Here is a 25,098-nt window from a genome sequence, read left to right on the forward strand (position 1 = left end):
ATGTCCTCTTTGGCCTCAGTGGCGGAGCTGCTTGGTTGCACAATCATCTGATATGCTGACAATGCCCAGTTGCTCTTTGCTTTTGATAGTTCCCTTGCATCTATTGCTACATCTTTCACTGACTTCATGCGTGCTGTCTTAGACTGGATGCAGGGTAGCCAACTTAAATGCAGCTCAGAGAAGACATAAATGATCCCATTTAGAACACATTTGTCTAACTGGTGGGAAGATCTTTGGCCCCCTGCACTGGTTATTCCTCCCCCACCAGCTGCTGTGGTTAAAAACATAGGGGTGAAGTTGGACTCTTTCCTGTCTATGCGGTGGTGGGTCAATGTTTCGCCATGCTCTGCACTCTGAAGAAATTCCTTCCCCCTCCTTCCTTTGGAAGCTAGGAAAGTTGTGACTCATGCATTGATCACTTCAGGTCTTGATTATTCCAGCATCCTCTATTTAGGAATTGTGGAGGCATTGGGGAACTGCTTGCAGGTGGTCCAAAATGCGGCAGCTAGGCTTCTTTTGCTTTGGCGGCTCTGAAAGCACACCACTGGCTGCTCACCAGGAAACTGATCCTATACCAAGCCCTGGTCCTGGTTCCTAGGGCCGTGTATCCGTCCAAACCTGAATATCTGGCGAGGAGATTTGTACAGTATCTTTCTACCAGAGTGCTGTGTTCTGCCTCGGCCTTGCTTTTGTCGATTCCCCTCTTCAAACATGTCTGAAGAGCTTTTTTTCTTCCAGGTGGCCAAAGCCTGGAACGAACTTCCACGTGATTTGTGTTTGTTTCCTCTTGAGACTTTATTCCGCAGGAAACTTAAAACCTGGCTTTTTTCTGTGCGATAGTAAGACTTGTGTTATGAGGCGTCTACCTAAGGGCCCCTCCCGTTTAGCGCTGGAACACTCCTTAGAGTAGCTGTGCACTCTATAATCCCTCATTCATTCATTCATTCATTCACCTTTCTTCATTTTCGGGTTAATTCATGCTCCTCTTATAGAAAGTTATTTTTAAATTAAGTGGTTCACGTTATTATGAACTAATTATTCACCTGAACACTCCATGAGACCTCCACGATAACTGGACTAAATAGAGACTTTCAAAAAGACTGTGGTTAGTTTAGCTCCTGTTTGATGGTCTTTGTGCTGCGTACGTCTGATCTTTTAGGCTTGCACTTAGGTAGTACCTTGTAACGTTTATTGATGTATACCCTGCAGTGTAATCATCACATTACAAGGGTCCTCTGCTAAGGTCTGTAACCGCGAGGTTCGGTTCATGATTGTGTGGCTGCCATTCTGCTTCCACTCTGTCTCTTCCTTCAACCTTTACCTGGCCGTTTGAAAGTCATTTTTGTGGTTTATGCTTTTTGTTCTGACAACCCTATTTATGCCAACCACACTTGGAGCTCCACAGTGACATGTTGAGACGGGACATCTTGATTTCTCCTCTAAAGGTACCCCAAAATAGCCCGATGGTGCTCACAAACCTGTTTTCTGCACCCTCCCTTGCCCTCATGATAGGTCAGCCTATGTGCTCGGAACTCATGTAAGTCATGGGGCTTTTCCTCACAAACTAAAACTCTCCGGTCGCTCATATGCGGTCTCATTTGGTTAGCAAGCACCTTATTATTCATAGTATTTCCCTAAGCCCACTGTCGCAAGTTTCTCAAAACTGGCACTCCTTGCACCCTCTTGAGCAGGGACTGAACGAATTCACATTCTTGCCTAGGTGTGCACCTTTTCTGCTCCACCCTGTTTGTTTTGAGAAGCTGACTTTGCTAAGAAGATTGTCCAGCTCTAGACCTCCACCTCAACCACCTCAGTGCTCCATTTCTCCCTTTAGCTGATGGACTGAAACGCCTTGTGTAGAGTTCGTTCCCATTTAGTTTCTTAGCTTAGCATGTTAATCAATTAGGTGTTCACTGTTGGGTTTTTTCTGACTTTGACTGAGTGTTTTTTCCCCACTAGTTTTCTTAAAAGAAAACATCAAACTAATCCTTTCTGAGAGAGCCAGGCTTCTGGATGTTGGGAGAGCTTCTTGCTGTAAATCTTCCCATTGGAGCCTAAATATTTTTAGTTTAACCATTGAGAAGCAGCAGATCCTGTAATAAGTATAATGCTCAGAATTGTGCTCTATTGATTTACCATAGGGGGGCAGGGAGAGAGGGAGAGGGAGAGAGATGTTTGCTGTATCTTTCCTACGTGCAAAGTTGTTTTGATGAACCACCTACAGGAGGCTCTGGTACTCTTTTCAACTTGTTTAAAAGAAGAAAACACTGACTTGTCCCAGGGCTTCCAGCCCTCGTCACGTCCGGTTCTGAATATGGACCTTACTCTTCTTCACGAGGCAGTTGGCGCAGTTTTGGCATGCTCCTTTGTACTGGCTGGAAGCATTGGCTAAATCCAAGAATCATCACGTACATGAAAATCCTTTATAACAATGAGAGAGAAGGGTTCTGTGGTTGTTCAACTCCACAGGTCTCGAAAATAGAGAAACTTCTTTACCTGCAAGCCACTCTTTGTAGTAACTTGCGAGCAGTAGCCACTCTGCTTCACCATTACAGAATAATTTTGTTTTTTATCTCCACTGGAGCTGGCAGAAACCTAATCACCCATCTTTACTCTACGTAAGGACAAGCATTGACAAAGCCAATAGTTATGGCCTTTGAGATCTATTGCATTTGCCAATGGTTTTTACCTATGCTTCACAGCATCCCCGATGCTGTAAAACATTGCTAAATAATAATAAATAAAAAACGCTTTTGACACAGTCATTATTATCTGTTTACTTACTGGCCCAAGTTAGATCAGTAACTAAAAAAAAAAAAAGTGCGCAAAAAGCTGTTTTTTTGTTTCTTTTTGGTTAAGTGGGCGATAGAGAAGAAGCAGCGAGCAAGAACGCAATGTGGAGTGGGCAGGAGAGAAGCACATGGGTGAGCAGGCAATGGAGGAGTATGGGTGTGGGGAGGAGAACTAATGGGTGAGAGAGAAGGGTGCAGTTGGGGGAAAGCAACCCTGATAGCGGGGGTGGTGAGGAGAAGCAACGGGCCAGAGCAAAGTGGAACAGGCAAGGGAGAAGCACACTGGCGAAAAAGCAATGGGAATTGAAGTACACAAGGGAAGTGAAACATGGATGTGTGGGGAGAAGCACATGGATGACAGCAACACAGTGCATAGGGAGAGAAGCACACAAAGGAGAAAGTTGGAAAAACATGCACTCCCATGGAGTGTTCAACCAAAAGAAAAAGTAGTGCTTAAAAACATTGAATCCTGCCAATCAAAAGTGATGGTAAAGAGGCAGTGCTACATGGGAGGGAAAAACACAAGATTGAGAAGCTGGGACACGAATAAGGAGCAGGGAAACGAGTGAGCCAACCACTGGTAAACAATGGGTGGGCTTAAAGCCCTCGAATGTTATTGGTAAGGCCACAAAATGTCTTGCATATGCTGTCTAGTAGGGTCAACTTAAAAAGTACGTTTGTAAAAGTGAACAGTGGACGGACCGCCAAGGGAGGGACTAACACGAGCTGGACAAGGCCAACCATTGAATAAGAAGCTCGCAAAGGAGAGTGGCTATAAAGCTATTCAATGGTAAGCATTGGGTAGGCTTCAAGCCCACTGTAAGATTTTGGTATTCCGGCAGTAGGCCTTTTGCAACCAGGCAGCTTGCGCGGTCTGGTAGGTTTGACCTAAAGAAAAGAGAGATTGTTTTGCTGCTACCAAAACCTTTACCAAAGTTAGTGAGACTGAAAGAGCACATGCTTCAATCTGGAAGGCCGTGCTAGAGTGTGCATTGCAGTTGTCCTGTGATATTTTTTGTTTGGTTTTCAAGTTAACCATCACAGATAGTAGCATGTATTAGTCTAGTCACTGACGTTTGGGCGGACAGAGGTCTACAAAGGAGTGTCCCTGCCTAAATGGCCTGTGTTCATGTCAGCAAACCCTAATGCGGCTTCATCTAGGTGGGACTCTTCCTTTTTTTGATCGTTTCTGTCCCCACTCTCCCAACATTTCACTTCTTGGGAACGGAGGAAATTTGACAAAACCGTAATTAGTATTGAACCCACTGATGTTAAGTATGATCCCAGCTCTCTTTGTTCTCAGGTGCCTTATTGCCAATACCTCTTTTCAGCCCGACAGATCAAGCCCGGCTAAGGCTCTATTAGTCGGTGGTTGTGTTGGACTTTAGGGAGAGGCTTTTATGGACTTTAGGGAGAGGCATGTATGGACTTTAGGGAGAAGCATGAATGGCAACATATCGGTGACCACGCACCTGCAGGCAGGAAGGAAACCTATGTGCACCCTGGCTCCAGAACTATATAGCTTTGGGACATAGTCCTAGCGGCTGCAGTGTTCCTATATGATGTTACAGCACTGAGCATAGGGGCGGAATGTAGGACTTCTTACAAGAGTGTGGCTTCTCCTTCGTGTGTCTGTAACGAAGTCACGCCTATGTCACTTGCTACATTTACAATGCTGAGCAGTGCACTCCAATGTGAATCCCATAAAATCAGGGTTGCTGGCGAAGCTATGGGAGCAGGGTTGTTATTTGCAGACACCAGTTGAGCATTGAGGGTTGAAATGCATTCGGCCTGAAAATGAAAGCAGTGGCCGCATGCTGGCAGGGCTTTGAATTTGTGCTGAAAGAAGGCCTTTCTTCCAGACCCTTCCAAACGCGCAGCACGTGCCGGGGTTTGCCAATTGTGTGCTGCTAAATTGAGCCCTCTGTTCATTCCTTTTGAGAACGCGCGCTCCACCCAAATCCGAATCGCAGCTTATTGTTCCGGGGTTTCACCTCTGAAGCTGATTTTTTAATGTCCTTTTGCCGTGAGAGCCCAGTAGATGCTACATTTGAGCAGCACAAGCAAACCCCCCGGAGAGCTGGTAACACGTGCCCCACAATCAGGCGGAGAAACTAACAACTGCATCAGCGCTTTAAAAGAACAGCGCAGTAAAAAGGATGAAAGGGACTTTTGAGTCACCCTTTCTTAATTTCCCTCCAAATTGTATTGTAGTTCCCTGATTACAGAAGACACACGTCTCTGTTGAATAGCATCTCTGGTGGACCCACTGCGGTGGTGGCATTCAAACCAAACCGTGACAAAAAAAAGTGACTGCCCGCTGTGGGAAGTCCTCTGTCAGAGCCGCGCGTGAACGGGAATTGCAGGTGCAAGAGAATGCGTTAAAGCTACCCCTGTGCGGTTACACTGGTGCATTGCACAGTTTACGTGAGATATTCCCATACAGGCGAAGATTCGCCCTTGAATGAAAATACCAGCCCGGCGTTGTGCCCTGTCGGTACTTATGCCGTTGTTTTTCTCTCCGATGTATGCAAACAACTCGAAATGAAGCTGCTGCCAGATAAAGCACGCTGCAGACGTAGGGCCAGTATTACAAAGTCTGCAGGGTGGGAAAGCCCCGCTGTGGTGCTCTAAATGAATGTCACGCCACCCTTTCTCACCACCTTCCCTTCTCGGGTTCCTGCAGTGCGCCCACCATTTAATTCCTGAATGTTTTTATCCTAGCTGCTAGACATGCCCAGCACCACTCGCCCCCATAGCTATTCCCTCTAACGAAACCCCAAGGAAGTAGATTGGTAGAACGTGTTTGCTGTTGAAGAAATAAATTGAAAATAAATTGAATGGTGACTTTTCTGTGACTGTTATTGTTTTCAGTTTCGTCGCGGCTCCTTCTCCTGGGACTTCCTGAATTAATTTTTTTCTGGTTACAGCTGTGTCCCCATTAGATTTAATGTTCAGGCACACCAATAAATCAGAAAGCATGACAACTAAGTCTGAGAAATAGGGTACGCCTCAGTGTGTACAAGATTAAGGCCCAACTAAAAACAACATAGCGCTTTTTCAGTAACTGTCACTGCAGAAATTAAAACAAGCCGTTGAAATGTTTTGTCTTTAGTGTGGTAGACTGCCAAAATAAAAACTATTTAATATTTAATTAAAAACCGTACTGTTTGGTTGTACTAATGCTAGCTGTGGAAATCAAGTGTTTTGTGCCAGAAGAGTGGCGGCCTTGACAAGTTACCTCTGCAGTGGCATTTTTATGTGCAAATACTACCGAGCATGCATCTTAATTCCGCGAGCGTGCTTCTCCGCCTCCCCGAGGCACGGATTAGTCGCAGTTCAGGGTGTGTAATAACAGCCGGAGCGCACAGCTCCACAAAGCCCCCCTGAGCTCTGCGCCACGTTCTTGGAGTGCCTCGCTAAGACCTCTGCAGACAGCCTGTCAGATCCCCGACTAACAACTGCGACACAGGGCCTGATAACTAACTGCCTCTTCCACTTCAAAGCCTGACGAGGGCATCATGGGAGTGACGTCTCTCCAATCCCCACAACGGAGCACCGCCGCTACTGACAAAAACTGTGTATTCTGTTCTGGGAACTGAACCCTAGAATTGTCTGGCCTGCGGTTCTGTGGGTTTGAACCAGCACTGTCAGACTAGTAAGCTCAAGGATGCCTACGTTTCACTTTCGACATGTATTCCTTGCATCACTATTGCAGTGGGATCTGCGGAGATGTGGTTATTGTGTTATGGAACACAGCACCTAGCGGTGGATGGGTGAGGGTATGTGAGACCGACACACAAATTATAATCTTGACCAAAACGCATAGCAGATACACAATTCCAGCCTTGCAATAAGGACAAAGGGCTGCTATGTGTACCAACAAAAGGGGTGTGGGTGGTGGCTAGAGCAGTCCCAGTAATCAGCCAGGGAACATACAATAGGCACAAATAGTATTAAAAGAGTAGAAGGATGTCAAAGGGCAAGAATGGAAATTGGTGCCATGCATAGTAGCCATGCGCCTTGTTTGTTTGTTTGTTTGTTTCTTTTTTAAGGCAAGGGATGCTGTCTACTGCTGTAGTCTTTGTTGAATGGTCGTGCAGCACATCATAGATAAACCGAACATACATGATGGATTCATTTCAGGTAGAGGTGCAGTCATGTGACATTAACAGTATTGAGACCAGATTTTTACAGATGATGAATTAAATAATAAACATTAATATCAACAAATGTGGCAGCATTCAAGCAGAGAAGATGCATCTATTGTTGGCGTGTGTGTGGATGGGGGAGTTGTGGGATCAGAGTGAGGGGCATCTACCGGTCTCTATAGGTATATGTCTTGGGGGAGGCGGGGGATTTGGTGACTTGTATTATGTACACCCCGGAGTTACGGTCTATCCATTTATGTTCAGATATGCTCCCACAAACTACACAATCTCTAAATGGTCCAAATCCCACCTACGCCTGCTAGGCTGAAGAAAGCCAACATTTAGAGCAGAGATTCACTCCCTAAACTCTGATCAAGCTTCCAAAGGCGGATGAGCATCAGTTGGGCAGGAACTAGTTGAGTCGTGGTTCAGACCCTAGTCAGACTGGTATCCTGCACGTGTAAAGATGAGAAACAAAGCCCTTAGTAGGTTGTTGTCCTCAAAGTGCTCGTGTGAATCCGCCTGCTACACATTACCCTTCTGTCATCATCATTCTCTGGAGGCCTTATAGTTTTTCTTTGATCCCAGAGACATTAGCTGTATCTAGTTTACATAAGAAGGTATCCTCCAGACCTTCAAGAATTTTCTCCCAGAACAACTTCCGCTTTCATTATTACTAGTGAATGACATTTCATGGTACAAAAGGGATGTTGTGGAGGGAGACTTACTTTCTTTCATTTCTTTGTCTAGGACATCGACCTCCCAGGCTTGGTAGTTCTCGTTTTGTTTAGTGTTAGCCGTAGTCTTTTCTGACCTGAGCGCCTTCAGAAAAACAACTTCTATATATGTCTCCACAAATTAACTTTACTTCTGAAATCCTCTGTCTAGTCTCTTTGCCCTCTCCCCTCCTGCTAATACTGCTAACAAGAGGTCTTTGATCTGAAACATTAGTAGCTAATATGTAATTTCCTTTCCCAGAGAATCCCTTACTCAACCTCTCCCAGTGCAGGTTGAGTTTGATGGATGGTCTGATAGATACTACAGCTTGTCTGCTCTGGCAGTGCAGGGATTTTTTAGAGCTATTATTTATCCAATAGCTCTAATCTTGTGGCCCACTAGGCACATTTTAGGAAAAAAATCAACTAGCCTTTACTACTTTAAGGCTGGCCGCAATGTCTGAAACTGACCTTGCTAATTCCTGGGCACTTGACCTCATCCCGCTGACCCTGCCATTGTGAAGATGTGACCCACAATCTGCCTTTATTGGAATAATAAAGCCTTTTAGAAATGTTTTTACAAGCAGTCTCCTAACAGTGCGTGAGTCCCATATCTTGCAACCGTAGGTTTCTATAGAGTACAAATATTTTCTTTTCTTGAGCCTGCACTCAATCCTGTAGCTACACCTCTAATGTCCTCTCATCTGGACCAATTTTAACATACTTATCACAATTTGTTTTACCTGTATGCCAACCTGTGCTGGAATAATGCAACTATTCAGGACTTGTTTGATGCATAAGGAGAACTTGACACGTGGGTGCTGGTGAGGAGGTGTTTTGTAAGAGATCAGGAAAAGTATCATGGGCTGAAGCATTTCTTCAAGCTCCTGGGTGATAGTGATGAGAACGGAAAGAGTTTTGTCTTGCATGCGCATTGCTTGCATTATGGTGGATACCCAAAACCTCAGACCCACAGTGTTGTAGGACAACTCCCACTGTTCCCTTTGCTTTGACAAAATTAAACCAATCCGGGGGCTGCCTTTCTCCATCAGTAGGGTTGCCTCCTACTTGAAGGGGATTAGCTTAATCTTATTGCATATTGATGAAAGCAGAATGGTTTGAGACAAAGGCTCTGTTATGGGAGACCTAACAAGTTAAAATTATAGGGCCAGTGTAGCATCAGTAAAAAGAAAATGTTATCAATAGTTTTATTGCATGCAACTGCCTCTGAGGAAGTACACCGTCAGTACATGACGTGAACACATTTCAATATCGTTTGTTAAACAAGCAATGGTATCCCTCACCCCGAAGACTGTACTGGCAAAAAGTTCTGTCATAAATGTGGCGAATGGTCCATCCACAGTATTACAAGTCCATCCTACTTGCAATATGGCAGCGAGAACAGTCGCCACATTTGTGACGGTGTCCTTGTCCGGCGAACTCTAAATGGCGCCCATCCCGAGCACAGTGTTTTAGGCCATAAATCAAATTTCTGGAATATGGAAATGATCGCACCTCTCTTGAGCTCCCTTAAACAGTAAGCTTTTCTTAGTGTCGGCAGTATCGTCAGAAGCAGGCAATACTGGGAGATACTCATCCTACAGGCGCATGCTCTCATCTAGGATACATTGGTATTGGTGCCCGAGTTAGTACCGATGCTCCATTATTGCGGGTGAAACACAGCGTGTGTAGCAGAGAATGACTGCAGTATGACCGCAAAGTGCACTTTTAACCTTGCAAGTCTACTCTGTTAGAAAGAAGGTGTAAACTTGGTTTATGCAAAAGGTGTGCGACATTAGTTTTATGTATTGCATGATAGGAAACATGACTGATGAAGCAGGTGGAACCTTTTTTCTGGAACATTCAGAGCATAAACAGTTCAAAAAGGGTTAGCACTCTGGAGCACACAGTTAAACATGTTCTCGTTTTTAAATTAATAGTAACTAGAAAATAGTGAATTGAGATAATGTCCCCCGCAAAACATTGCATCTCCAGTTTGAGAGGTTCCTTTTGTGTTGGTCACAGGATCCCCCTGCTGCACGCTTTCCCGCGTCCCATTTCATAACCCACCCTCTCCCATCACCTCTTCTCAGGACTCCACATTTGACCTTGAACTGCAAAATGTTTGACCCGATTCCTTGCAGAGTTTTTCAACATGGAGATAGACCTTGGTTGAGAAATGCCGTGATTATCAAGGAGGGGCTTCAGGTTATCGTCAGGATTTCTGACCCCACCACTGAGGAAGGATGCCCAAGTGGCAGTGCAACTCAAGCCCATTTTCCATATTTGGCCACACAGAAAAACGCATCAGCCATGTTCATCACTCCTCTGGCAAGTTGCAGGCGGATGCATTTACACAGTCAAAGCCAGTAGTCACAGGTTTTATGATCTGATTGGGAAATGAAGAAAACATAATCCTTCTGAGGATTTCCTAAGGTATTGCTCCCTTCGTCAGAGTGCACTGAAAAGGGCAGTGGGAGTGTCTGGGAAATCGAGGCGTCTGTTGGGTGAAGTCAGCACGCCAGCACTTCGCATACAGTGTCCTGTCAGTGTATAGTGGCTCGTCTGGCTGATCGAACCTTGGTGCTAGGTGCCAAACCATAATAGGCTTTTAATGGAACAAAATTACTTTTTGGGCAGATACCTGCATTTTGAAAGTGCATGTGCTACAAACACGAATTGTATTTTGCACCAGAAAGTTTGCTGTTGCTTCCTTACTCCAATCCTTCAAAAAGAAACATTTGATCACAGCCGTTTTGCTCTGGAAAACCCTACATCCTGAGATATCACTTGAAGGAGTTCTGACTTTTGTTTGATCCCGCTTCCATAATAATAATAATTGTGATCCCCACCCCACCCTCAGGTGTGTTCATTTTGCTGCTGAATGTCTGCTGGACAGCAGTATTCCGGTTTTCTGGAACAGTGTTTCTAACACAATAAAGATTTTCCTTTTATTTAGTGCAGTCTTTTATTTATTTATTTATTTATTCTAGACATGTCACTGTCATTTCTAATTATTTGGTCTAGGCGCAAGTTGGCATTGTCGTCGCGTGGACCCTTTAATGTAACAAGGGAGATTGCATGCACGATGCAGAGGGGTTTGTACTACTTTACTCCTCTAAACTGTACATACCTCTTAAAAACCAACTAGTTAATATCTAGAACAAGTGGAACCTTAATAAATAAAAGAACAGCAACTTCAGTATTTGATTCAGCAACTGCAGATGAGACCCTGGCTCTAAGACTGAATTTGCCCTCGTGCCATACCCCGGGTGACCATACCGTACGTATCGTGATATGTCAAAGAGGCAACCTTTTCTCAGCTGTTGTCCGACGTTACCTTATCTGACATACCTGACAGGTCAAGTCCCTTTAGGAGGGGGCTAGACATGAGCTTGAAAACCAAGTGGGCATGGCGCTTGATTTTTTTCTCTCTGAGATTAATAGTGCGCAGAAGCTGGAACAGGTTATTTTATAATCTCAGAAAATATTAGCTTCAGGGAAGGGCAGGCCGCGCGCATCTTATGTCAAACCTTCAGTTTCGAGTGATGTGTCAGTTTCTCTTCAGTCTTGTAACGGGTTCTCATTGACTCCAATGTTTCTTACACAAACTCAAACTTGTACAGCGTTTCTTGTTGTCCAGCAAGATGCCATCGAAACAAAAGGCAAGCCAAGCACGTTTTTTGATTTCGCGCTCTCAGAAATTATTCTCTATTTCATAGAGTGGTTCTCCTTTTCCAAACACTTGGCATATTCAAGGGGCCATCTAGTAAGCGATGTCACAGCGAGGTGTAATACTTCTCAAACACAAAGCTCTTTGCAATCCATATTAGGAATTGTGTCTGGCTCAGCACTGGGTCAAGAAATATCCATCCTTCCGTCTCTGAATGGCTGCAGACAAGACTGGAAAAGCCAAGAAGATGAACTAATCAATGATGCAATCCGATTAAAAAAATCTTTCTCCGTCCGGTCACAGGATGTGTGAAAAACATTCACTTGTAACCAACTGAAGGGAAAATTGAAGTACCCTTTTTTATGAAAAAGTTGAAAAACGCAACTCAAAGCAAACTACAGCAAAAAAACGGTTAGAAACTAATGATTGAGTTGTGCTGAGTTTGCCACTGGCATCAAGCATGATGCCAGAAATATCAGCTAAACGTGTAGTCTAGGGAGTAGCCAGAAACTTAAAATACACCCCACTAGTATCATACCCCTTATCACATGAGAACACAGAGAGCAAATCCAACCTTTCTTAGAATGGTTCCCTTCACCCTTGTATTGTCATTCCATCCATCTATACATTGATCTTTTCACATTTCCATCTATTCATACACACATCACTCCATGCCTACACCTTTCCATCGACCTATACATCCATTTATCTATCATGTTACCCATCAGTACTTTGCACTCTTCTTTCCTCCACTCTTCCTCTCTGTCCATTTATAAACCCTTTCACTCTGCCATTCGTCCTTTCACCCTTCAATTCATTCTTTTACCTTTCGACACCTTTATCCGTCCAGCACTTATTTTCACCCTTTGATCTTTTCTCCTTCTTTCCTATCACCCTTCCTTCTTCCTCCTGTTTTTCTTTCCTCTTTCCAATCATTTTTTTCTCCTGATTAATTTTTCTGTCTCATATTTCTCTCTGATGCTCACTTTTTCTACTTGTTGTTCTCTGCTTTCTCCTATTTTTGGATTGTTCTTTCTCCTTTACCTTATATGTGAACATCAGCTCATATCCCACACCTTTGTGCCTTGGTATTCCCTAACATTGTTATTTATGCTAATTTTATCTCCAGACCTGCAGCCAGAAGAGGCCCATTAGCAACTAGATAATGTTTATTGGGACCAAGTTTACCAGCCCTGCGTCAACGCCCCCACCCCGATTAAGCTGCTAGTGTGTGTGTGGGGGGGGGGGTGGGGGGGGGGGGTCACTACACCACTGTTTATAGTGCTTGCATTCTTAGTTGTATGTGACCCTTATTTGTATTAGATGTTTGTGTAGCACAATCGTCGAACTAAACTTCATGCAACATACGTGAATCCTAGAAATGAAATGTACCTTTATTCTAAATTCTAGATACACATTTGAGTCTAATATTGAATGGTTGTGAGGCCTGCTTTAGGGACTCAATGTACAGTTATAAGTTACAGCTCAGGAAATTGCACTTTACTTTCTTCAGCTAGGTATGCCCCCCTCCCCAACCCCCAAACCCTCCATCCAGTCCTTCTCCAGAAGAATCTATGTCCTTCACCATGGTGTTTAGAAGTGCGGCCAAAGTCTTAGATTCCCATTGCCTTCCACAGAAGTAAAAACTACATCCTCATGGGGGTTCTGCAACCTACACAATCTTCCCCTGACCCTCTGTTACCATTTAATGAAGTTCTTACTGATACTCTCATGAGCACTTGGGGGAAACCTTGTTTATGCCCACTGGTAAACAGTCACAGATTGGCTCCAGGAAAACCCTGTCTTTCTTGCGCAACATCCTACTCTGGAGAGCCTGGTAGTACAAGGCTCCACAACCTCTATCCCTTCCCTATGACCCCACCGTATAGGTAATCGTAGCGGATGGTGGCATTTAAAAAGAGAATGTTTTCTTTCACCTGCCTCGCCCTTCAGTCCAGTCCGTCAATGTCAGCTGTTTGCTGGGACGGTACTCCTATGCATTATGGGACTCAATGGCCAAAATGTTGCCCGCAATACCTGAGGAGTTCAAGGCCAGTTAAGCACAGACCATTGTGGATGGCTAGCAGCGGGCAAGTGCATCATTCTCTCAGGACTAGACACCACAGACTGCTCGGATAAAGCTGCCGAGACTAACTTGGTGCTCTGGCATCACGTGTGGACCAGATCCACAGGCTGGTTATGTGATATGTTGGCGTCACTCATGAACATGCCTTTCGATGGATTTTATCTTTAGCAAGAAAGCTGACTCTGCCCTCCAGTGCTTTAAAGAAAACAGTGCAATTGTGCACCCCCTCTGCTTTTCTACACCAGCAAGACATTAACTACATCATTTCTGCCCCTTTAGATTCAACACCAGGGGCTTCACCTTCATGCAGCCTTAAGGCCCACCAACCCTTTCGTGGTTTCTGGGGGAATATAGCTGGCAGCACTCAGGCTATCGGGGACAACGTACTTCCCAGTCCCAAGCACCCCTGGCAGCAGCCTCCAAGCCACTTCAGTTTCCCCTTGGTAGCACATGCCCTCTCCTTGGGAGGTAGGATCACTTATTGCCGTCACGGGTGACAAGCAATCATTTCCAACAGGTGGGTTGTGCAGATAATCCAAAGGATCTCCACCCTGCCATTCCTTTCAATCCTACCACCCATTCACCTATTTCAAAGGGGCTTTTACAGTTCCATTTGTCTATTTTGCTGAAGAAAGTTCAGGCTTTTTTGGAGAATAGATCTATAGAGATGATCTCATCATCGGAAATCGTTATTGGGTGTTACTTCCACTATAACTTTGTGCTGAAGAAAGGTAGAGCCCTTTCCTCTTTTTTAGATCTTAAACCCTTCAACCTCTTCTGGTGGAAAATTCAGGTTGCACACACTCACCCATGTTCTCTCTGCCTTGGTTCCTGGATGGTGGTGTTGGACATGCAGGATGCATATTTCCATATGCCTGTCTTGCGGGCTCACAGACTCTACCTGTGGTTTAAGGTGGGCCACAAGCATTTTCAGTTTGCTGTGCTCCATTTTGGTCTCAGATGGTCACCAAGGCGATGGTGGTGTTTGCAGCATGCTTGCAGAAGTTGAGATTACTAGTCTTCCTCTACTTCAGTGACTAATTGTTGAAGGCTGGTTTACAACAGTCAGTTGTTGACCACCTCCAGATGACTGCAAACCTCTTTATATCTTTGAGGTTCTCGATCAAAGTGCCAAAGCCACACCTAACTCCATTGCAGAGCTTCCTTTTCATCCGAGCCATCCGTTATGTGGTGCATTTTCAAGCCTTCCTCTGGAACAACTAGTCCAGAACATTCAGGCTATGATCCTTTGGTTTCATCCTCAGCCCCGAAGTGGGGCTTCGGGACCGCTGGCCTCCTTCATCCTTTGTTGTTCATGCCAGATGGCACATGGGAACTCTGCAGTGGCATCTGAAGTCTCACTGGGCCAAGCACCAAGGAAATCTGTCACACTTTACACAGGTTTCAGAGGAGTCCACCAAAGATCTGCAGAGGTGGCTGCTCAATTGTAGTTGGACCAGTCGCAGGCCCCTCTCCCTGCCCCATGTAGAGCTGATAGTGGTGAGGGACCGCATCACTGATGGGTTGAGGAGGTCATCTCAGAGAGGTGGAGATCAGAGGACTCTGGTCTCCTTGGAAGCCCTCATTCAGATCAGTCATCTGGACTTGTGGGCCATTTGTTTGGCACTGAAAGCCTTCCTGACAGCTATCAAGGAGAGGCTGGTGCAGGTCTTCACTGACCACAACACCATGTAATATTGCAAAAACCGGGCTAAGTGGGGTCCTAGACACTGGGCCAAGAGGCCCTGTGTCTCTGGACTGTGCTAAATCATTAGGGAATCTCCTAGATTGTAGACTATCTCACGAGATGTTTAAAATCCAGCCGGACAAAATCAGCCAGTGACACACAGCAGATCACGAATGGCTACTGCATCTGGAGGTGGAGCAGGACTTCTTCCAACAATAGGGAGAGTCCTGGCTTGATCTCTTCACCACAGCCGAGAACATTGAGTGTCAGCACTTTTATGCTTTGGGGTTCCCATGAAGGCTCTCACTCGGAGGTGTATTACGCTTAGAGTGGAGCTTGGAATGCCTTTATGGCTTTCCACCACTATCGCTCCTGCTCTGAGTACTGAAGATCAACACTGTCTGGGCCCAAGTCATCCTTGTAGTCTCAGGTCAGGCCAGGAGAGCGTGGTATCTGGAGCTTCATTCATGCACATTTGTCCACTGATCAGGCTGCTGCTTTGGTAGAATCTTCTGTCGCCACAAAAGGGCAGGGTCTTGATCCTGTGCTTGCACATTCTAAACCTCCATTCGTAGAAATTGACCTACTGTAGCTGACTGCATGCGACCTCCCTCTCGAAGTAATCAAAGTCATTCTTACTGCCAAGTGTCATCCTTCAAAATCCATTTATGCATGACGCTGGAACAGGTTTGTGCTTAGTGCAGCACCTTCAATGCGAACCCCCTACAAGCCAAACCTTTGAATGTGTTACAATTTGTTCCGGCTTTAGCCAAGCAAGGACTTGCAGTAGGCACTGTTGAACGTTACTTGTAAGCCTTTTTGGCCTTTGAATTTTTTGCCAGACCAGCCAAGCCAACCTTGTTCAAATCGCCTATTGTGTTGCATTATCTAAAAGGTTTTGTTCATATGTTCCCTCCCATACCTTTTGTGTTGTTGCAGTGGAACTTTAACTTGGTACTTACTTTTCTAAGCTGTACACCCTTTGAGACTCTTTAAAGCTGTCCCCTACGTCTGCGGACCCTGAAGACTGTTTTACTGATTTTGATAACATCAATTTGTCACGTGAATCAGCTCCGGCTATCAGTTCAGCCGCCTTACACCACCAGCTTTCTAGAGAAACTAATGCTGAGGTTCAAAGCGGATTTTCTCCTGAAGGTTGTGACCTCTTGCCATTTCAGACAATCCATCGCACTTCTGACATTCTGTGCCACCCCCAAATCCCCCCCACCCCACTGAAAAGAGGAGGAAAGATTCCCAACAGCCAGACCCCAAAAGGGTGCTCAGTTATTATTTCAACTGTTTTTATGGAGCAAAAAAAGGCAAAGCGGTGCAAAAGAGGACCTCGCACAGATGGATAGCCCTCTGTATTAAGGTCTGCTATGTGATGGCAAGTAAGCAGCCTTCAGAAGTCTTGTGGGCCCATTACACTAGGACCTCGCTGCCACCACAATGTTAGCATGTGGAATATCTGATCTCTCAGGCTGTGACCTGGGCATCTGTGCATCCGTTCATCAAGCTCTAGTGTTTAGATAGCCGAGTTGACTGGGAAGAGCATTTTGGCTGTTGGTCCTGCAGTACTTTTGGGATTGAGTCGTTCCATAGCCCACCACCTGGGTGTGGAGGGGTGCACTGCTTTGGTATGCATTCTATAAGTGAGGAGTCTGCAGTTAGAAGTATACATCAGAAAAAGGTTACTTATCTTTGGTAATGCTCTTTCTAGTGGACACTCTAACTGCAGATTCCTCTTCACCCTCACACCTCCCTGTTCTGTGGAACAGACTCTTTTCCATCTGAAAATGTCTCAAATTGGAGATGTGTGCATTGGTAGAATCGATTACTGTTGGGTGTCACATCCGAAGACACGAATGATGTCCAGAAAGAAACTGACATAAGTTCACCTGGGTGCTCTTATATATGGCTCCATACATGACGTTGAGATGCTTCAGAGCTGCACGACTCCAATTATCGGTGCACAGAAGCCATGCTGAAAAATCTTCCAGATCCACTTTAATCCATCTTCAGCGGTTCAGCACCCTAAAATGATCAAACGGATCTCTTGTGTTAAGTAAGAGTTCAGCTAGACTCTCACAAATGATCATTATATATAAGGCATATTCTTTACAATACATAATATTATGTAAATTTAGGGTCCTGAACCGCTGAAGATTGATTCAAATTTGGGAGTTCTCTCCTCAAGCACTTGAAAGGGGTTCAACTTCTGGTTCTGCGCACCGTACCTGGCGTGTAACAAATTGCCATCACTGTATGGTAAGTGTGGTAGGTTATTGCCTCAACCCCATTTGAATTTAATATTTCTAGATCCAGTTTATTGCCAGAGGTGTCAGTTTCCGGTGCAGAAATTGCAGTTACATAGAGGATCCACCGAAAGGAAATAACACGTTTTTTGATATTACAGAGAGGAACATTCCCTGTTTGGAGCAAAGGGGTGCCACGTTTTCCAAGCCGTGTACAATTGAGAATTTTTAATAGACCTTGTCATTGTCCACATATACCTTCTGGAACTGTGGCTTGAGACTAGATCTGCAGCAGGACAGATACTGATAGAGGTCCTTTACCCTCACTATGCGGCACATAGTGATGAAATGTTCAACTCACCATTTTAGGGTCTCAAATTCTCCTCATTCCAGAATGAGGGGCTTTCTGTGAATCACAACCAGCTTTTTTGTCTTCCAAAAACGTTCTCAAATACCAGTGAGATACTCTGAGATGTCCTATATTCATTTGCCTGCTGTGCAATTCAGCCCTACTGCTTGAAAGCCCTATGGAGCTGTAGTCACTAGCTGATTGTTAAACACAGCTGCCTATAAAACCTAGCTGTCCCTTCTACTTCTACTTTCCTGACGAAAGGAAAAAGCAAACTCATTAGCTTAACCCAAGTGGTCTCTTGATTGAGAGCAGTGGAGGAACCTACATCCACACGTGTTATCTCTAGGCATTCGGTAATAGCACATTGAGAGCTGGTAGCTGGCACCAAACTCCTGGCACTGTAACTGATGGTTCTTCTGGTAATAGATTGTCATACCAAACCCTGTACCACAGCTCTGATGCCAGTCTGCTGTGCTTCGAACAACCTTGACGAGAGCTGCTCCAGTGTAACAGCAAAGCCTGTAGAACATTGTCTAATATGGAGCATGCTTCACAGGGCAAGCTGCAGCAAGGAAGTGAACATTAAGAGGCAAGATGGACCTTAGTATACATGAGACCTTTGAAGTGGGGTGTGAAGGAAGTTGTGTAAAGCCTTCCACACATTTTCATTCATGGTGGGCCAGAGACAGAACAGTCTGTGCGATTCAAAAGGATGTAAAGAACAATGGGAGAGCTAGGGAAAACAAGGGGGGTTGTGTCCGTATCCCCTGGATTTAGATAAGCTTTGTCAAAGGTGGACAAACCCAATGTAGTGTGGTACGGTCAAAATGAAGCAATGTTTGGGAACCCACCAAGTGGGTTAAAAGGCCCCTCGCACACCAACCTGGTTGGTGTCATGCTTCATCATTGGGGCCCCAACCGGGTGGCCGAATGCCCCCCGGTTGTGCTGCGACGCCTGACTACAGCGGAGCTGGTGTGGTGCAAAAATGTGATGTGGTGATGATTAAAAAATACCGCTGAGAATCCTTGCCATTAGAAGATTTATTATTGGCGGCTCAGGATATTGATTAAAAAGATATGTGATGCAACTAAATGGAGAAATAATTATCTGTTAGTTGGCTATGTGGTGGGTCTACATGTTTCAGCTCACGAATAAAAGTAGTAAGGAGCTTTCGTCAGGACCAGTGTATAGTGAGTGGCAAAAGGTGATGTGCCACGTGGTGAAAAAAATTAAAAATATTAGTTACCTACACACTCGCTAAGGTGTGTGGACACAGTGTCAACACAATAGCGGACACTGCGGCGCACACACTATGGCTGAGTGAAGGCGCTATGCAGGAAGCGGGAGGGGGGCGCTTCTTACAACAATTTTGGTTGAGAAGCTACCATCGCCTTGCACCTACTGTGGCCTCCCGAAGTCCCGGATCTTGTTGTAAGAAGCGCCCCCCTCCCGCTTCCTGCATAGCGCCTTCACTCAGCCATAGTGTTTGCGCCGCAGTGTCCGCTATTGTGTTGACAATGTGTCCACACACCTTAGCGAGTGTGTAGGTAACTAATATTTTTAATTTTTTTCACCACGTGGCACATCACCTTTTGCCACTCACTATACACTGGTCCTGACGAAAGCTCCTTACTACTTTTATTCGTGAGCTGAAACATGTAGACCCACCACATAGCCAACTAACAGATAATTATTTCTCCATTTAGTTGCATCACATATCTTTTTAATCAATATCCTGAGCCGCCAATAATAAATCTTCTAATGGCAAGGATTCTCAGCGGTATTTTTTAATCATCACCACATCACATTTTTGCACCACACCAGCTCCGCTGTAGTCAGGCGTCGCAGCACAACCGGGGGGCATTCGGCCACCCGGTTGGGGCCCCAATGATGAAGCATGACACCAACCAGGTTGGTGTGTGAGGGGCCTTTTAACCCACTTGGTGGGTTCCCAAACATTGCTTCATTTTGACCGTACCACACTACATTGGGTTTGTCCACCTTTGACAAAGCGATTCTAAAGGATACCTGTGACTGTACATTTAAAAGTTCGAGAGCAGTGTGAAACACAGGTGGTGCACTTACACAAACCTCTACCCAATAGAATAACCGCTTCCTGGTCGATCACTAGTTAGCTTGCTGGGAGTTGGACCTACAAATTGCAGATTGCACCTAAATTGCTGCAGCAGAAATATTAACTGGGAGTGCCGAACTTAGTTTTTATGCTACAGCTTTTTTACACATGAGGATTATGACCTAGCTTTAGGAGAGACAAACTGTTAATGATATGTTTTAATTTTCTAATCCGGGTGTTTTCATTCTATTTTTATTTATGAAGTTTTATAAAGTGCAAACATGACCAAAACTTTGATGTAAGAGGGCTGTAAAACATACCAAATACCATCAAATATACATGGAGCAAAATATATAATATACAGCATGAAACAATAATACAAAGAGACATAGTGAAAACACCAGCTAGACTCCGATAGGAAGGAGATTATTCAGTAGTCTCATTTTTACTTCGTTTTTTAAAAGAGAGAATGAAGGGGTGGTCATGATCTCTGGAGGAAGAGAGTTCCAAATTCTTGGGGCAATTCCGGAGAAAGTTCTCATGTAGGTTTTCTTTTTGTGACATTTTTGGGGTTCCAGCAGTAGGGAGCATGTACTACGAGAAGCTCTATTCCTTCCAGATAGAACCAGTTTCCGTGTCAGGTAGCGAGGAGTGTTGTGGTGGATGGCTTTGTACGTCATGCATGCTATTTTTAGGTGGATCCTAGATTCATAGGGTAGCCAGTTTAGAGAGTGGCTGGCCTGGGTGATGGGATCATTTTTCCTTATGCTTGTGATGAGCTGTGCAGCTGCATTGAGGGTAGCCCTCAGCGGTGCTAGTTTTATTTTCGGTAGGCCAACGAGGGTAGCATTCCCATAGTCAAGTCTAGAGATCACTAGAGCATGAACCGCCATATTGAGATCTGTATTGGGCAGGAAAGGCTTTAGTTTTCTTAAGACATGGAGATGGAAATTGGCCCCTCCGGTTGTGGAGCCTATGTGATTCAGCATGGAGAGGTTGTCTTCTAGTGTTAACCCTAGGGATTTTGCTGAATCAATGATATGTGGGGTACAGTTCAGGGCGGTGAGTAGTGGGAGCCAGTCTTTGATGTTAGACGTGGGGTTGGGTCGAGAGATTAATAGGAATTCAGTTTTGAGGGCATTCAATTTGAGGTGGTTAAGAGTTAACCAGTGTTGAGTTTTGTTCAAGATGTTATTGATCGTACTGATGTCATTAGGGGAGGTAATCTTCATGTACTATTGTGTATCCTCAGTGTACATATGATAGGAGATGTTCATTCAGGATGCTTCTTTAATCTGCAGCAAAGTAACCTTATCATCCAGCACTAAAGATTCATAGTTGCAATCACACACTCCATTATAAAATCTATTTTACTCTTAACAAGTTCACACAGTGCAAGTAAGATTGGGCAACACATAAATGTGTCCTGATTTAAAATGGCATTGACTGAGGCCTCCATACATTATACGTTTAATGCTTGTGATCTGTTATGTTGAACTCTGCATAGAACATTGTTTTTGCCTCTTACAGACGGTCAGTGTACCAATTAGTTAATTGAAATTTGCGGCTCTCAGCAAACCCCGTCTCCCAGGAAAAAAAATCTCCATTTCTAAGTTTAGTGGAGAACTTCTCTCCTTTATACAATGGGTGAATTCTCTCTCTGTCATCTTAAAACAACAGTTTCATATTTATTAGCTATGAATTAACTTTCATAAATTTGAATGTATAATAATGAGTCATTGTGCCAGGTAATCTGTGTATTATTAAGAGATTACATATATTTATTTTATCTTTCTTTTATTTGTTACTGGGAAACGGATTAGGACTCTACTTTGTAGATAAGAATACGGTAAGCAGTGACTGGCGTGGGAGCCATGTTGATCTGACATATACCAAGTTGGGCGTTTAATTTCTTTCTTTCGTCTAACTTCATTGTCTCTCTCTCCATCTTTCTCATTGTGCTGTATTCCTTTCTATGACTTTGTCCAATAATTACAAGATAATTCATTTGACAGCCCAGAACCGTCTGTGCTGCAACCGTTCTTGCATGTCAAGAGTGGAGGATGGAGATGTCAGCGCACAATTATAGTATTAAATATTGATTTGGGATGGAAAGAGCGTGGGATTAAACAAAGCGTTGTTTCAACCAATGTCAAAAGCATTTGCTGTGCACTCAAGCTGATGCTGTGCATCTCAAGCTGTTTGTGACACTGCTTCTTGAAAGTGTCCCTGCAGAACTCCGAAACTGAGTTTTCTGTATTTAGATCTGTTTACTAAGTGCCTCCTCAGCTTTGCACAAGCCAGTCTACGGAGGCGGCTAGCAGCGGGAGGTCTGCCTTGGACGTGAAGATGGGGAGGGGCGTGTGCTCATTACTCGTGTAAAGTGGCAAGTCACAAGTGCTGAGAAGATGCATTCCTTGCATAAGGAGCGAAAGCCAGGAAGCATAACATTGCTTGTTTGGTTATTTGCTCGTGTGCGGTACAGATCTAGCATAGGCTCGCGTTATGCTGTTTAGTAGTTGGGCTGCATCATGTATTTGAGGCAGCTGGAGTGAAATCTACATTTGCAAGTCTGTGTTCATGTCAGCGGCATTGAGTCATCTCCATTATGACAAGCAGCCTCTAAAGCCGCTGGCAAACAAGACGCCTATAATACTAGTGTATTGCCTGTACAGAAGTGAACTTTACAGTAGGTAACATTTCTAGGACAGAGGGCAAGACTTTACAAAACTTTTACAAAGCCATGCGATCGTTTGGGCACAGCTGTTTATTTGTCTCCAACCAGGTGACCGTGAGCTACCTGTAGCTCACAGACCCCTTCAGAGTAGCTTACAGCATTGAGTTCATTTTTAAGCAGGCACAGGGTCACATGTTCCTTTTAAAGTTAAGAAGAGGGTCTGTTTATTTTAGAATATTATTTTCAGGTATCAGGGCTTAAAAGGGAGCACAGCTGGAGTCAGATTTATGACCCATGGCAAAGAGGTGAAGAACTGACGCAATGAGTTATTTAGAGCTTAAATAAAAGTCCTTGTCAACTCAGCATTTGACCATGAGTACAAAATTATATTTCTAAATGCTTTTAGATTTGAGAAAATTAAAATGAAGAGTTAACTTAATGATTAAGTTAACACTTAATTTTAATTTTAACCCATTTCAAAGTGTTGCATTTGCACACAGCAAGCCTCTTGCTCCAGTGGCCAGTGACATATTTATAACTGAAAGATACTGTAATTTTTTTCAAATGGGAGATATTTAAAGTGGATGAAATTATTTCTATAAAACATTGAGTCAATATTTTTCTCCACTTTTAATTAAGCCTATTGCTTCTTACAATTTTATGAATCCTATTTCTTCACATTCATTTCCTCCTATTTAAACATATGGCTGTGATTTTTGTGATAAATATTGTATCTTATCTACAGGTCACTGGGTGCAAAATGCCTGCTGGTTGCAAATGCTGCACTTTGAAATGGGAGAAAATTTAAATGAGGGGTTTTATGGAACCCTCATAAACCTACAGTTAACTCTTCAGTTTACTTCTCTCCCATTTCAATGGGTCACATTTACACGCAGCAGGCATCTTGCTCCCAGTGCCTAGAAGACAAAGTGTCATACTTCTAGGCATTTTTGTAAGTGGGAGAAATTTAAAGTGCAAAAAAAAGTTCCATAGTATAAACAATTTGTTTGCAGAACATTTTCCGGCACTTTAAAATTCTTCCATTAAATAAAAATGGTTGTATGTTTGTGTAATACATTTAAGAGTGCCACATATGAGGGAAGGCATGTCCTGTGCCAGAAGTATGGAAGTCAAACAAAGGGTATGCAGTTCCTATGGAGAGGGGCTGGAAGATCAATGGGTGAGAGGTTCCAGGTAAGGGAAGGAAGGATGGGGGGATAGCTCCAATAAGAAGCAAGGGCCCTCACACACCCCAAGAGCTATCATGCTTCATCATAGGCAGCTCCTTGTTGGGCTGGCGCTGCAATGCCCAATGGTCCCCGCAGGCGGGTTCTTTGCCGGAGGTCTTCTGTGTAGTTTGCCGACAGGCCGTAGAAGATGGGGTGTTGGAGCAAATGTTTGGTGAGTAGAGTGGGAGTGAAAGTGTGTTTAAAAATAGCTATTAGTACGTGCATCACTGGAGAGCGCTGCCGCTGACCCTGTTGGGGAGAGCAGCGCTCTTCAAAATGATGGCTTTGCCACTGTTCTTATACGTGCTGGAGAACACACCGTATTCGGTCCCCCTGGCCTACTTCCGTGCGATTGCGGCGCAGGTCTCTAGCCTTCTATGGGGCAACAGGCCGGCGCGAATTGCGCAGTCTAAATTAGTTCGTGGGTGGTATGATGGAGGAATTGCGCTCCCGGACGTTCAACTCTACTACTGGGCGGCACAGTTGAAGGTCATTAATCAATGGCTCCATGCGTCACAGTCGGATCCGGCATTTAAGGTGGATAGAGATATATTGGGCGAGAGGGGCATACTGTCGCCGCTATATGATGGGAGACTGGCCCCGACATTGATTGGCCCCCTGCGACAGACTGTATCTATCTGACATGCGGCCCAGGCCAAATTGGGGTGGCAGGGGGTTTTGACGCAACTCACACCGCTCTGGGATGCAAAGCAATTGGGACGATTGAGGGATAGTAAGGGCTTCGATGATTGGGATAACATTGGAATTTCGGTGATAGGCGATATGTGGCAAAAGGGGACAGTCGTCCCGTTCGCACGCTTACAGCAGCAATATGACCTGGCTCCCTCGGAATGGTTCCGGTACATTCAGATCAAATATGCCCTGAATGCAAAGCTGGCTCCCGGCGGGGAGGTTCCGGAGGCATCCCCGTTGGAGGACAGGCTGCTGACGGAATATATGCCTCAGAAGGCTACGTCCTTCACGTTCCGCAAGCTTATCAATAACATGCCGGACCTCATGGGGCCCTTGCGGGAGAAGTGGGCTGATGAGATCGGCGAATTTGACGATCCGGAATGGCGCGAGGTGGTGGCCTCGCCGCACGAGGCGGGTATACCATCAAGGCTGCGGCTGGTGCAGCTCCGAATTTTGCACTGTTCATACTATACCAGACATTTGTTACATAAAATGGGCAGAGCACCACACCCCTTCTGCCTGCGTGGTTGTGGGGAGGAAGGCACTTTTTATCATACCATTTGGGATTGTCCTGTAATCCAGGTGTTCTGGAAGCGGATGATGCGGACAATGTCGCAGGCGTGAGGCGTCTCGTTGGTGCCGGAGCCCCGGTGCTGCTTGCTGAATGTGTGAGAGCCCAGCGACCTCAGTCGCCAGGCCCAGAGCTGGGCCA

At 44.8% G+C, this 25,098-nt stretch overlaps 1 protein-coding gene across 6 annotated transcripts in view; it reads left to right on the forward strand.

Moving 5' to 3' along the window:
- ENOX2 (ecto-NOX disulfide-thiol exchanger 2) overlaps window positions 1-25,098 on the forward strand; it is a 1,377,678-nt gene that overhangs the window by 284,044 nt on the left and 1,068,536 nt on the right. The window lies entirely within an intron of this gene.

This window comes from Triturus cristatus, chromosome 5_2 (genome assembly GCF_964204655.1).
Source record: "Triturus cristatus chromosome 5_2, aTriCri1.1, whole genome shotgun sequence".
In the NCBI taxonomy this organism is placed as follows: domain Eukaryota; kingdom Metazoa; phylum Chordata; class Amphibia; order Caudata; family Salamandridae; genus Triturus; species Triturus cristatus.